We start from the raw sequence: 12,355 nt of genomic DNA on the forward strand, positions 1-12,355 counted from the left end.
AAGGGTGGCCTATCTGTTGGTTACACAATCAATGAAAACAAAGTACCCTATGCAGTAGCGATCGGTGGTGGGAGTGCTGGCGGGCAGTGACGTGGGGAGGGGCAGGGTGGGGGGGAAGTAAACTGTATTACGGCCAAATACAGGTAAGTAAACATAAAAATAAATAATACAATTTTCATTGTGTGCACTGCACCGCCAAATGCGATGCAGTGCGTGCAACAAAATGTGTTTTATTTATTTATATGTATTGTTTACTTACCTGTGATTGTCCGTAATCCATAGTTTACTACCCCCACCCTGCCCCTCCCCACGTCACTGCCCAGCAGCACTCCCACCACCGACCGCTACTGAACCTGATGTCGTGTTACCATCTATAATATAAGCAATGATCATTGGATCCAATAACTAATCTGCCTCTTTGTAGTACCCAGGGCAGGGTGAAAGTGAAATTGAGCAATTGCCCTCATGTAACAGAGAGAGTATGGTCAGTGCCACCCTTAATACAAAAATATGAGCTTCCCCACCTGCAGACAGTAGTTGAAAATAAAACTAATGTGAGTCTGCATCATGTGACTCGTATCTGTTTCTCTTGGGTGCAAGCTTAGCTGACTGAGCTGTCATGCCGGCTATAACAAGGTTATGTAATTTCGCTAAACTAGAGATAAGAACAAGACAAATGGTGTGTACTGGAGTACATAGTGCTAGTATAATGCCTGAAACTCCCACAAATGTTAGAGTCCGAGGAAGTAGGAGGATAGATACTTACCACAAATGTTATGTACTGTGCTTGCTAGTGATACTGTGCCACTATGTGTTGAATTAATTTTGTGTTACTGTTTTGCTAAGAGTATTGGTTACAACAATGTTCTTTTTCTTTCTTGATATAGATCTTCCTTCCCAACCAAAACCTATGCGGAAGGAGTTGGCAGCCAGGGCCTGGCGCCGTAAACTGGAGGCCATTTGTGAGGAATACCGGCGGCTGGTGGCTCAGGCGGAGAAGGAGGAGGAGGCGGCTGCAGCTGCAGCCTCCTCCAATGCCCCGGGCCCCAGTCAGGTTCCGCCTCTAGTTTTACGGCGCCGTGGTCAGGCAGCCGCCCGCCGCCCTACCTCAATATCAAGCACTGCTGCCCCCCACCCTGGATGTAACTGCAAGGCATTTTGCCGCCAGATGCTCCTCTGGATGGCACGCTTGGAGGAGCACCTAGAGGAGCGGGTGAAGATCCTGGTTGACAAACACCTGAAAGCCCGCCGAATTTAGGACCTTGTTGAATTGCCCCTTTTTTAATTCCTTTTGTTGGTGGGTGGGTGGGTTTTGGGCATTGGGGATTTTTCTGGACATTTGGGACTTTTGGACTTGGTTGGGGTTAGGGAGGGGGGTGGGTCAGGTCAGAGTGGGATAGTTTATTTTTGCTAGGGTAATAAATTATATATTATTTACTTAAACATACAATGTTAATGTTTTGTGGGTGGGTACTGTTTTACGAATTTACGTCACATGGTTGGTTTCCTTGCTGCTGCAGGCCCACAGCCAGTGTTTGATTTAAAAGATCTGCCGATTTTGTAACACACAAACAGATAGATGAGGTACCCCTCCCTGAGTTATTTTATTGGTCCTACTAGTACTGTCAGTCTCTCCTCCTAGTCCATTATACCTCCCACCAAACTTATCTTACCTGTGATTGATGATGATGAAGTTGGGCACAGTTATGGCTGCATGGTTGGTTTCCCAAGTGGATGGAAAAGATGCTATGGTTATGGTGGTAGTAGTAGACACTGGCACTAGCATTTGAAAAAAAAAAGAGACAGTCACTTACCTGAGAGAGACTGTGGGAGGAGTAGTAGAATGAAGTAAATTACAGCATGGGTGGGCAAGCAGAAGAAAATCCTTGCCCTGCCTTGCAATTCAATTAGAGTTGCTTCCACCACATCTGCCCCAGCAAGCGTGTGATCAATTGTTGGTGTACATTTAACGTAGTCACATCACACCTCAATATAAATCACACAGCCCAGGGGAAGAGGGTTAGGGATTGATGAATGGATGGGAAGGGGGGTTTGGGGAAAGATTTGACAAAGAAAAACAGACAGTATGCATGGACACAACAAAAGTAAAACACAATCTTGGAAGACAACGATGATCCATTATCCAAGAAATCTATAAAAAGGGAGAAAAAGGAAATGCATGCATGATGATGAAAAGAACTTAATGGTTAATGAGTTGTACTTACTAACTACTACTACTACACAATTAGACAGTACAGGGCAGAAATTATTAATATGAAATTTGCCTTGCCTGTCTGCCCTCCAAATTGCATGCTGTACCGGGCTTACTTTTATTTTTAAAGCTAGCAAAGAAAATGAAAAAATAGTTGTAGGGATCAATTACAAAACAAACCACAACACACAGTCGTAATGATTGAAGAGAAAAAAGGAATCAAATAAATTAAAAGACGAATGATGAATGATACTAAAGTTACTGTATTATCCTGGTCCAATTGTGGAGTTACATCATTCTCGTCATTCATCTTGGTCCTCCCTCCCATGGACACTCCGCACATCAATCTTGGGTACCACTGCCTGCCTGATGCGGATTGGTAAGGTAAGTGTGAGTTGTTTCTCCCACTATATCACAGGGTAAAGGCCGGCCTGTAAGTGTAGATGGAAAAACAAAAGGGGTATTGAAAAATAACTGAATTAAAAAAAATAAACTCAATTACAGTGGAGTGCAAGAAGAGAAGACAAGACTCTTGAGAGAACACTTTCAGACTGAGGCTGCTTGGATACATTGTGTCTACTCTACAGCATTAAGCTACAACAACAACAGGACAGGAGCCAGCACCGAACAGGCCCACCACGGCACAGGCCCGGCCCGGCATCCAACCCCCATTTACCTTAAATGTTGACAGTGCCAGACAAAAGGCATATGCAGCAACCTAACATTTTCCAAATCAAGTGACTGAATCAATGCGCCACTGTCACTCATACCACTACACTCTACTCCAGTCCACACCACTATACAGACATGTAGTCTAGGTCTGCTGTGGTTCTTGTTGAATTGTTGTGTTTACCTTTTATGCCAGTCCATGAAACGCAGTTATTCCATCAATTATCTCCGATCCAACTGACTGACTGTGTGCAAAGATAGTATGGTCATCGTCATGACCGTGTGGTACGTGTTCTCCAACACCAACTCAGTCTGTAGTGACTCCGATTAAGATTATAATATATTCCATATTACAAAATTGCAACGGATATTGGCCTGCACCTGCAGTAGTACAATGTGGTTATTAAACAACAAGGAAATATTGACTGTCACTTGAGTCACTTTTACTTTGTAGATAAACTAGTATAGCTCGACTTCATGCTCATTCACTCGTAGTTAGCAAGCATCCAATGCAATGCATGCCATAATTCATAATAATCATTACCTGTCTTGCTCTTCTCTTTGGCTGTCAGATCAGATGCCTAGCCTTCTGAGAAGTGATGAGTTTCGGCTCGGAAACAAAACGGAAGATAGCTGTAGTCACGTTTCACTTCTTATGGAGGGACTGTTAGAGACAACATGTATTGTACTATTCTCCATCTCCATCCAATGTCTGGCTTGCTTGAAATGTATTTAGGGAGAGTAAGGAAGATGGAGCAGGACTCTGAGGAGTGGAGTGGACAGTTATGCACAGACGTGCAACTCCAATAGGGAAATAAAAAGAGGAGACGGTGTTGATGGATTTGTTGTGATTAGATTTGAACCAGAAAAACAGATACACACACAAATAAAGGAAGGAAGAACAATTTTAAAGCCTAGTTGTCAGGGAAGAGGAGCTCATCCTCAAACTCTGGTGGTTCGGACAGAAGTACATCATGTAACCCACTACTTATGTCATCGAAGTTGCTCTCCTCTTCCTGCTGTGATTCACGTATTTTGTACTCCGGTGGTATAACGTGCTGATTCATTTTGATCATGGTTAACCTCTCCACACTTTTGGGCGTGTGACTGGTCCTTTTCACAGTAACAATGGCACCAGCAGCACTGAAAACACGCTCAGAAGAGACATTTGCAACATGGCAAGCCACATACTTTACCGCCAGCCTGCTGAGCACTGGCCATTGGCTTCTTTTCCCATACCAATACACCAATGGACTTTGCTCCATGACATTGATGTTATTGCTGGTAGTGTTGGTGACTACTGGGAGGCACACGCGCTGCTCTCAGGTTCTGAAGTAGAACTTGACTCTGGGTGCCCTGTAGTACTTTTTCTGGCCTGGGGTGGTGGGCCTCTAATTAAGAGTCGTTAGTTTTCAAAGTCAGTGGCTTCCTCAGCTATCAAAGTTTTGTACTTGGCAACATCCACTTCTGAAAAAGGAATTACTTCATTACTGCTCAGCAATAATTGGTAACGTGGATCCAAAATTGAGGCAGTAAGGTAATGTCAATGTGACACAATGTTATTTTGAATCCTTGTATTTTCAGATAAGCGAACGGCTAAGCTGTCCGCCAAATAATATGCGTCTACTTTGTCATCCACACCTACGTACGTTTCAGACACCTCCTTCAGCTCTTGCTCTAGCATGTACAACAATGGGATAGCTTGGCCCATAGTACAGTCCTCCCTGCTGACTTCACATGTGAAGACCTCAAAAGGAAGTAGCATCTCTGTCAGGCATTTAACGAGGTCCCATTGGGCCATCTCAATGGTCATGCCTTTCACAGTATGATCTCCTGACCTTTTCATGACATAAGCATTGAGTGGTATGTACTGCTCAAACAGACGCTCAAGCATGTAATAAGTTGAGTTCCAACATGTTGGTACCTCCTGGATGAGTGCTTTGACTGGCATTTTATGCTCACGTTGAATGACCCTCAGCTGCTTCTGGGCTTTAAAAGAATGGTTGAAATGTGTGCATATTCTTCTGCAGGTGGTCAGTAAGTTGCTGACTTTGCTTTCATTTTTCAGAAAGTCTTGAACAACAATGTTAATGTAGTGTGCCAAACACGGACCCTGAAATAGCCACCATCTTTCATGGCCCTAACTACATTACTGCCATTGTACATGGCAACAAAACCAATGTTAAGCCCTCTTGGTCGCCGCCACTCAAACACCTTGCTGTTAAACTCATCCAAAATGTTTGCAGCAGTATGAGATTTCTTCATAGCAAACATGGCTACAGTTGCATGTTTGCGAGTTTCATTAAAAATCTCAGCAGTGTCAACAACACCTGCAGATATCTTATATTTAACACCCGAAAAAGAGACCCAGTGAGCAGTGATGCACATGTAATCAGTGGCTTGGCAACGTCGTGATGTAGTGCTGGAACAGCAACTCTGGTGAAATAGTAGAGGCTGGGAACCTTTCATTTTGGGCAGATGGTTGTCACAAATTCCAGAACACCCACCCCTTCAACAAAAGAAAAAGGGAGAAGGTTCAGTGCTAACATTTTAGCCAGCTTTGCATTGTACAAAGGTGCTATTGGGTGGTTGCGTTCGTACTGCCCCTCCGGCCTAGTAAACATGCTAAGAATGGTAGGCTGCGTGGTATTCCTTGCTGTTATGCTCAACGTCGCACTTTTTTTAAAAGCAGTACTCCTTGGTGTCTCAGGCTGACTCTTACTCTTGTGCCACTGAGATGTTGCTGAGGATGTGGGTGTTACCACTGCAGTGCTGGGGACAGGGCTACTTTGTGTACCACTACCACAGAGAATGTCTCCCTCTTCTTCTTCTTCCTGTTCCACCGTGAGCGGACCTTCTACTCGTTTATCCCCACCAAGAGCAATGGTTCCAGTTTTTCTGCGACGAAGGTGCTCCTCCTACTGGATTGAGTGATGTTTTTTCAGATGGGTCATTTGGGCTCCGGTACCATAGTTTGTACCAAGCTTACCACGACTAACAGAGGTGTGACAAATGGAGCATATAGCAATGTTCTCCTCCTTTTCGCTAACCGTAAAGAAGTCCCACACTGGGGAGCTTAACTTTTGTCTCCTGCTGGAGGTGCCACTTCCAATGCCGGATGAACTGAATTATTAAGTCAGTGAACAACAACAGTGTAGCCATTTATGAGACTTTGACAACAAGGCCAGGGCTCCTGGTATGCTACTATACTGTGTACATTCAGGAACAATAAGAATAGCAAAGAACAAAAACATAAATGTAGTGTAGCCTGTTCGCCCTAAATAAAAATTTGTGCATCACGTGGGATGGAAGCAGCATCAGGGAGCAACAACAACGAACACATACACATAAAAAGGCATTTATTTACAACACCCAAAAAGGGAAATATACCCCAGAAAAAAAGTAAAACCCACATTTTGCAATTCAATCAAAAGCCATCCATGCCATACATGATGTTGAAATTGAACACACAACACAAAAACCGTTTTTTAACTTCCATGCACCCGTGATGATTGATGAGTAGTACCCCTGGGCCTACTGGCAGACTAGGCCACAAGCTTGGAGGCCTATGGAAAAAGCACAGTGGCTGGTCCCACAAAATGGCCGCCACCACATGGCCAGGCCACTCACAAAAACAAGAAAAGGTCAGGAATACAAGACAAACAATGCAGGCCTATGGCAAAAGCACAATGCCTGGCTTCACAAAATGGCCGCCACCCACATGGTCAGGCCACCCACCACATTAATAACAAAAAAGTGAATACAAAGGGCAGGAACAGGAAGTTGGAGTCTCTGTGGAACTTAATTCCACTTTTAAAAAACTTTTTCAAAAATAAAAGTGACTCCGTGCTCCAAACTACAGCAAAATGACAACCTGAGGAGTTTTTTCAGCAAAATCCACAAAATCATCGTTTTCGAGAAGGTTTAATGTTGCTTGCGAGATATTGTTTGTCAGTTTGCAAATTCTGCGTGTTCGGCATCGCGAACTGTACAAAAAGTTGTTATCGCGTGCGTGAACTCGCATATTGAGAGCGCAAAAATGACAAAAACTGTAGGTCCGCGTTGTCGCGCTGTGCAGAGTTGCCAAAAGTACGCGAGCTGAATTCCTAGGGTTACCTACTGGCTGAAAGCCCTATTTATTTAACACACATCCAAAAACTGCAATTCCACCCCAAAAACCACCTTCTGCAATTCAATCCAAAGCCATCCATGCCATACATGATGTTGAAATTCAATACACAACACAAAAACAGTTGTTTAACTTCCATGCACCTGAGATGATTGATGAGTACTGAGTAGTACCCCTGGGCCTACTGGCAGACTAGGCCACAAGCTTGGAGGCCTATGGAAAAAGCAGAGTGGCTGGTCCCACAAAATGGCCGCCACCACATGGCCAGGCAACTCACAAATACAAGAAAAGGTCAGGAATACAAGACAAACAATGCAGGCCTATGGCAAAAGCACAATGCCTGGCTTCACAAAATGGCCGCCACGCACATGGTCAGGCCACCCACCACAATAATAACAAAGAAGTGAATACAAAGGGCAGGAACAGGAAGTTGGAGTCTCTGTGGAACTTACTTCCCCTTTTAAAAAATTTAACAAAAAATAAAAGTTACTCCGTGCTCCATTCAACAGCAAAATGACAACCTGAGGAGTTTTTTTAACAAAATGCACAAAGTCATCGTTTTCGAGAAGGTTTTATGTTGCTCGTGATATATTGTTTGCCAAATTGCAAATTCTGCGTGTTGCGGCATCGCGAACTGTACAAATAGTCGTTATCGCGTGCGCGAACACGCATATTGAGAGCGCGAAAATTACAAAAACTGTAAGTCTGCATTGTCGCGCTGTGCAGAGTTGCCAAAAGTACGCAAGCTGAATTCCTAGGGTTCACTACTGGCTGAAAGCCCTATTTATTTAACACACCTACCTTGTACTGACTTCACTGACGTGGAGACTTGTGTGCTGTCTCTCTGCCCCTTGGCGGTGTCCTTTGCCTCCCCAGCCTGGTCCGCCCGTGTCTCCCTCCCGCCGCCGCGCCTGTCAATATCGCGCCTGCGGCTTGGAGGGGGACTTCATTACCCAGGTGTACCTGCTTCCTGTTTCCGAGCCCGGAGGCTCCCGCCCACCACCCGCACCCGGAGGTGACTACAAAAAGCACCTGACCCTCGGCGGAGCGGGGACCTACCTTGTACTGACTTCACTGGCGTGGAGACTTGTGTGCTGTCTCTCTGCCCCTTGGCGGTGTCCTTTGCCTCCCCAGCCTGGTCCGCCCGTGTCTCCCTCCCACCACCGCGCCTGTCAATATCGCGCCTGCGGCTTGGAGGGGGACTTCATTACCCAGGTGTACCTGCTTCCTGTTTCCAAGCCCGGAGGCTCCCGCCCACCACCCGCACCTGGAGGTGACTACAAAAAGCACCTGACCCTCGGCGGAGCGGGGACCTACCTTGTACTGACTTCACTGGCGTGGAGACTTGTGTGCTGTCTCTCTGCCCCTTGGCGGTGTCCTTTGCCTCCCCAGCCTGGTCCGCCCATGTCTCCCTCCCGCCGCCGCGCCTGTCAATATCGCGCCTGCGGCTTGGAGGGGACTTCATTACCCAGGTGTACCTGCTTCCTGTTTCCGAGCCCGGAGGCTCCCGTCCACCACCCGCACCTGGAGGTGACTACAAAAAGCACCTGACCCTCGGCGGAGCGGGGACCTACCTTGTACTGACTTCACTGACGTGGAGACTTGTGTGCTGTCTCTCTGCCCCTTGGCGGTGTCCTTTGCCTCCCCAGCCTGGTCCGCCCGTGTCTCCCTCCCGCCGCCGCGCCTGTCAATATCGCGCCTGCGGCTTGGAGGGGGACTTCATTACCCAGGTGTACCTGCTTCCTGTTTCCGAGCCCGGAGGCTCCCGCCCACCACCCGCACCCGGAGGTGACTACAAAAAGCACCTGACCCTCGGCGGAGCGGGGACCTACCTTGTACTGACTTCACTGGCGTGGAGACTTGTGTGCTGTCTCTCTGCCCCTTGGCGGTGTCCTTTGCCTCCCCAGCCTGGTCCGCCCGTGTCTCCCTCCCACCACCGCGCCTGTCAATATCGCGCCTGCGGCTTGGAGGGGGACTTCATTACCCAGGTGTACCTGCTTCCTGTTTCCAAGCCCGGAGGCTCCCGCCCACCACCCGCACCTGGAGGTGACTACAAAAAGCACCTGACCCTCGGCGGAGCGGGGACCTACCTTGTACTGACTTCACTGGCGTGGAGACTTGTGTGCTGTCTCTCTGCCCCTTGGCGGTGTCCTTTGCCTCCCCAGCCTGGTCCGCCCATGTCTCCCTCCCGCCGCCGCGCCTGTCAATATCGCGCCTGCGGCTTGGAGGGGACTTCATTACCCAGGTGTACCTGCTTCCTGTTTCCGAGCCCGGAGGCTCCCGTCCACCACCCGCACCTGGAGGTGACTACAAAAAGCACCTGACCCTCGGCGGAGCGGGGACCTACCTTGTACTGACTTCACTGGCGTGGAGACTTGTGTGCTGTCTCTCTGCCCCTTGGCGGTGTCCTTTGCCTCCCCAGCCTGGTCCGCCCGTGTCTCCCTCCTGCCGCCGCGCCTGTCAATATCGCGCCTGCGGCTTGGAGGGGGACTTCATTACCCAGGTGTACCTGCTTCCTGTTTCCGAGCCCGGAGGCTCCTGCCCACCACCCGCACCTGGAGGTGACTACAAAAAGCACCTGACCCTCAGCGGAGCGGGGACCTACCTTGTACTGACTTCACTGGCGTGGAGACTTGTGTGCTGTCTCTCTGCCCCTTGGCGGTGTCCTTTGCCTCCCCAGCCTGGTCCGCCCGTGTCTCCCTCCCACCGCCGCGCCTGTCAATATCGCGCCTGCGGCTTGGAGGGGGACTTCATTACCCAGGTGTACCTGCTTCCTGTTTCCAAGCCCGGAGGCTCCCGCCCACCACCCGCACCTGGAGGTGACTACAAAAAGCACGTGACCCTCGGCGGAGCGGGGACCTACCTTGTACTGACTTCACTGGCGTGGAGACTTGTGTGCTGTCTCTCTGCCCCTTGGCGGTGTCCTTTGCCTCCCCAGCCTGGTCCGCCCATGTCTCCCTCCCGCCGCCGCGCCTGTCAATATCGCGCCTGCGTCTTGGAGGGGACTTCATTACCCAGGTGTACCTGCTTCCTGTTTACGAGCCCGGAGGCTCCCGTCCACCACCCGCACCTGGAGGTGACTACAAAAAGCACCTGACCCTCGGCGGAGCGGGGACCTACCTTGTACTGACTTCACTGGCGTGGAGACTTGTGTGCTGTCTCTCTGCCCCTTGGCGGTGTCCTTTGCCTCCCCAGCCTGGTCCGCCCGTGTCTCCCTCCTGCCGCCGCGCCTGTCAATATCGCGCCTGCGGCTTGGAGGGGGACTTCATTACCCAGGTGTACCTGCTTCCTGTTTCCGAGCCCGGAGGCTCCTGCCCACCACCCGCACCTGGAGGTGACTACAAAAAGCACCTGACCCTCAGCGGAGCGGGGACCTACCTTGTACTGACTTCACTGGCGTGGAGACTTGTGTGCTGTCTCTCTGCCCCTTGGCGGTGTCCTTTGCCTCCCCAGCCTGGTCCGCCCGTGTCACCCTCCCGCCGCCGCACCTGTCAATATCGCGCCTGCGGCTTGGAGGGGGACTTCATTACCCAGGTGTACCTGCTTCCTGTTTCCGAGCCCGGAGGCTCCCGCCCACCGCCCGCACCTGGAGGTGACTACAAAAAGCACCTGACCCTCGGCGGAGTGGGGGCCTACCTTGTACTTACTTCACTGGCGTGGAGACTTGTGTGCTGTCTCTCTGCCCCTTGGCGGTGTCCTTTGCCTCCCCAGCCTGGTCCGCCCGTGTCTCCCTCCCGCCGTCGCGCCTGTCAATATCGCACCTGCGGCTTGGAGGGGGACTTCATTACCCAGGTGTACCAGCTTCCTGTTTCCGAGCCCGGAGGCTCCCGCCCACCACCCGCACCTGGAGGTGACTACAAAAAGCACCTGACCCTCGGCGGAGCGGGGACCTACCTTGTACTGACTTCACTGGTGTGGAGACTTGTGTGCTGTGTCCCTGCCCCTTGGCGGTGTCCTTTGCCTCCCCAGCCTGGTCCGCCCGTGTCTCCCTCCCGCCGTCGCGCCTGTCAATATCGCGCCTGCGGCTTGGAGGGGGACTTCATTACCCAGCTGTACCTCCTTCCTGTTTCCGAGCCCGGAGGCTCCCGCCCACCACCCGCACCTGGAGGTGACTACAAAAAGCACCTGACCCTCAGCGGAGCGGGGACCTACCTTGTACTGACTTCACTGGCATGGAGACTTGTGTGCTGTCTCTCTGCCCCTTGGCGGTGTCCTTTGCCTCCCCAGCCTGGTCCGCCCGTGTCACCCTCCCGCCGCCGCACCTGTCAATATCGCGCCTGCGGCTTGGAGGGGGACTTCATTACCCAGGTGTACCTGCTTCCTGTTTCCGAGCCCGGAGGCTCCCGCCCAACGGCCGCACCTGGAGGTGACTACAAAAAGCACCTGACCCTCGGCGGAGCGGGGACCTACCTTGTACTGACGTCACTGGCGTGGAGACTTGTGTGCTGTCTCTCTGCCCCTTGGCGGTGTCCTTTGCCTCCCCAGCCTGGTCGGCCCGTGTCTCCCTCCCGCCGTCGCGCCTGTCAATATCGCGCCTGCGGCTTGGAGGGGGACTTCATTACCCAGGTGTACCTGCTTCCTGTTTCCGAGCCCGGAGGCTCCCGCCCACCACCCGCACCTAGAGGTGACTACAAAAAGCACCTGACCCTCGGCGGAGCGGGGTCCTACCTTGTACTGACTTCACTGGCGTGGAGACTTGTGTGCTGTCTCTCTGCCCCTTGGCGGTGTCCTTTGCCTCCCCAGCCTGGTCCGCCCGTGTCTCCCTCCCGCCGTCGCGCCTGTCAATATCGCGCCTGCGGCTTGGAGGGGGACTTCATTACCCAGGTGTACCTGCTTCCTGTTTCAGAGCCCGGAGGCTCCTGCCCACCGCCCGCACCTGGAGGTGACTACAAAAAGCACCTGACCCCCCGTGTGGCGGATTCGCGCGCGGGTTGCGCCTGGTTAAGCCCGGGCAAAGGGCGGGCCATCTGAGGCCGTCCGAGGACGAAGGAGGCCGGGCCGTGCCACCTCTCTAACGCGCACGTATTGACGCCAATCATTCCATCTTTAATCAAGGTACTGTGCTTCGGCAAAATGACTGCTACGTAGTGTGTGAGGGACCCGGAATATTGTGGTGTAACAACGACCTTGTTGCCTGTAAACTGTTTGCCCGTCGTCACTTAGCTGGTGCTATCTCGTACGTCGTTGGGCCACCATCATGGGCAAAAGGAAAGCCGTAGAGGGAGGCCAGATGAGTACTAGCAAAAAGGGCAAAAAGTCTAAGAAAAGTATCCACGCCGTGATGAACTGTGTTTTGACCAGAATAGAGGAGATTGTTACCGACTGCAAGGACACGCTGGCTGACG

This window comes from Triturus cristatus, chromosome 7 (genome assembly GCF_964204655.1).
Source record: "Triturus cristatus chromosome 7, aTriCri1.1, whole genome shotgun sequence".
NCBI classification, from domain to species: domain Eukaryota; kingdom Metazoa; phylum Chordata; class Amphibia; order Caudata; family Salamandridae; genus Triturus; species Triturus cristatus.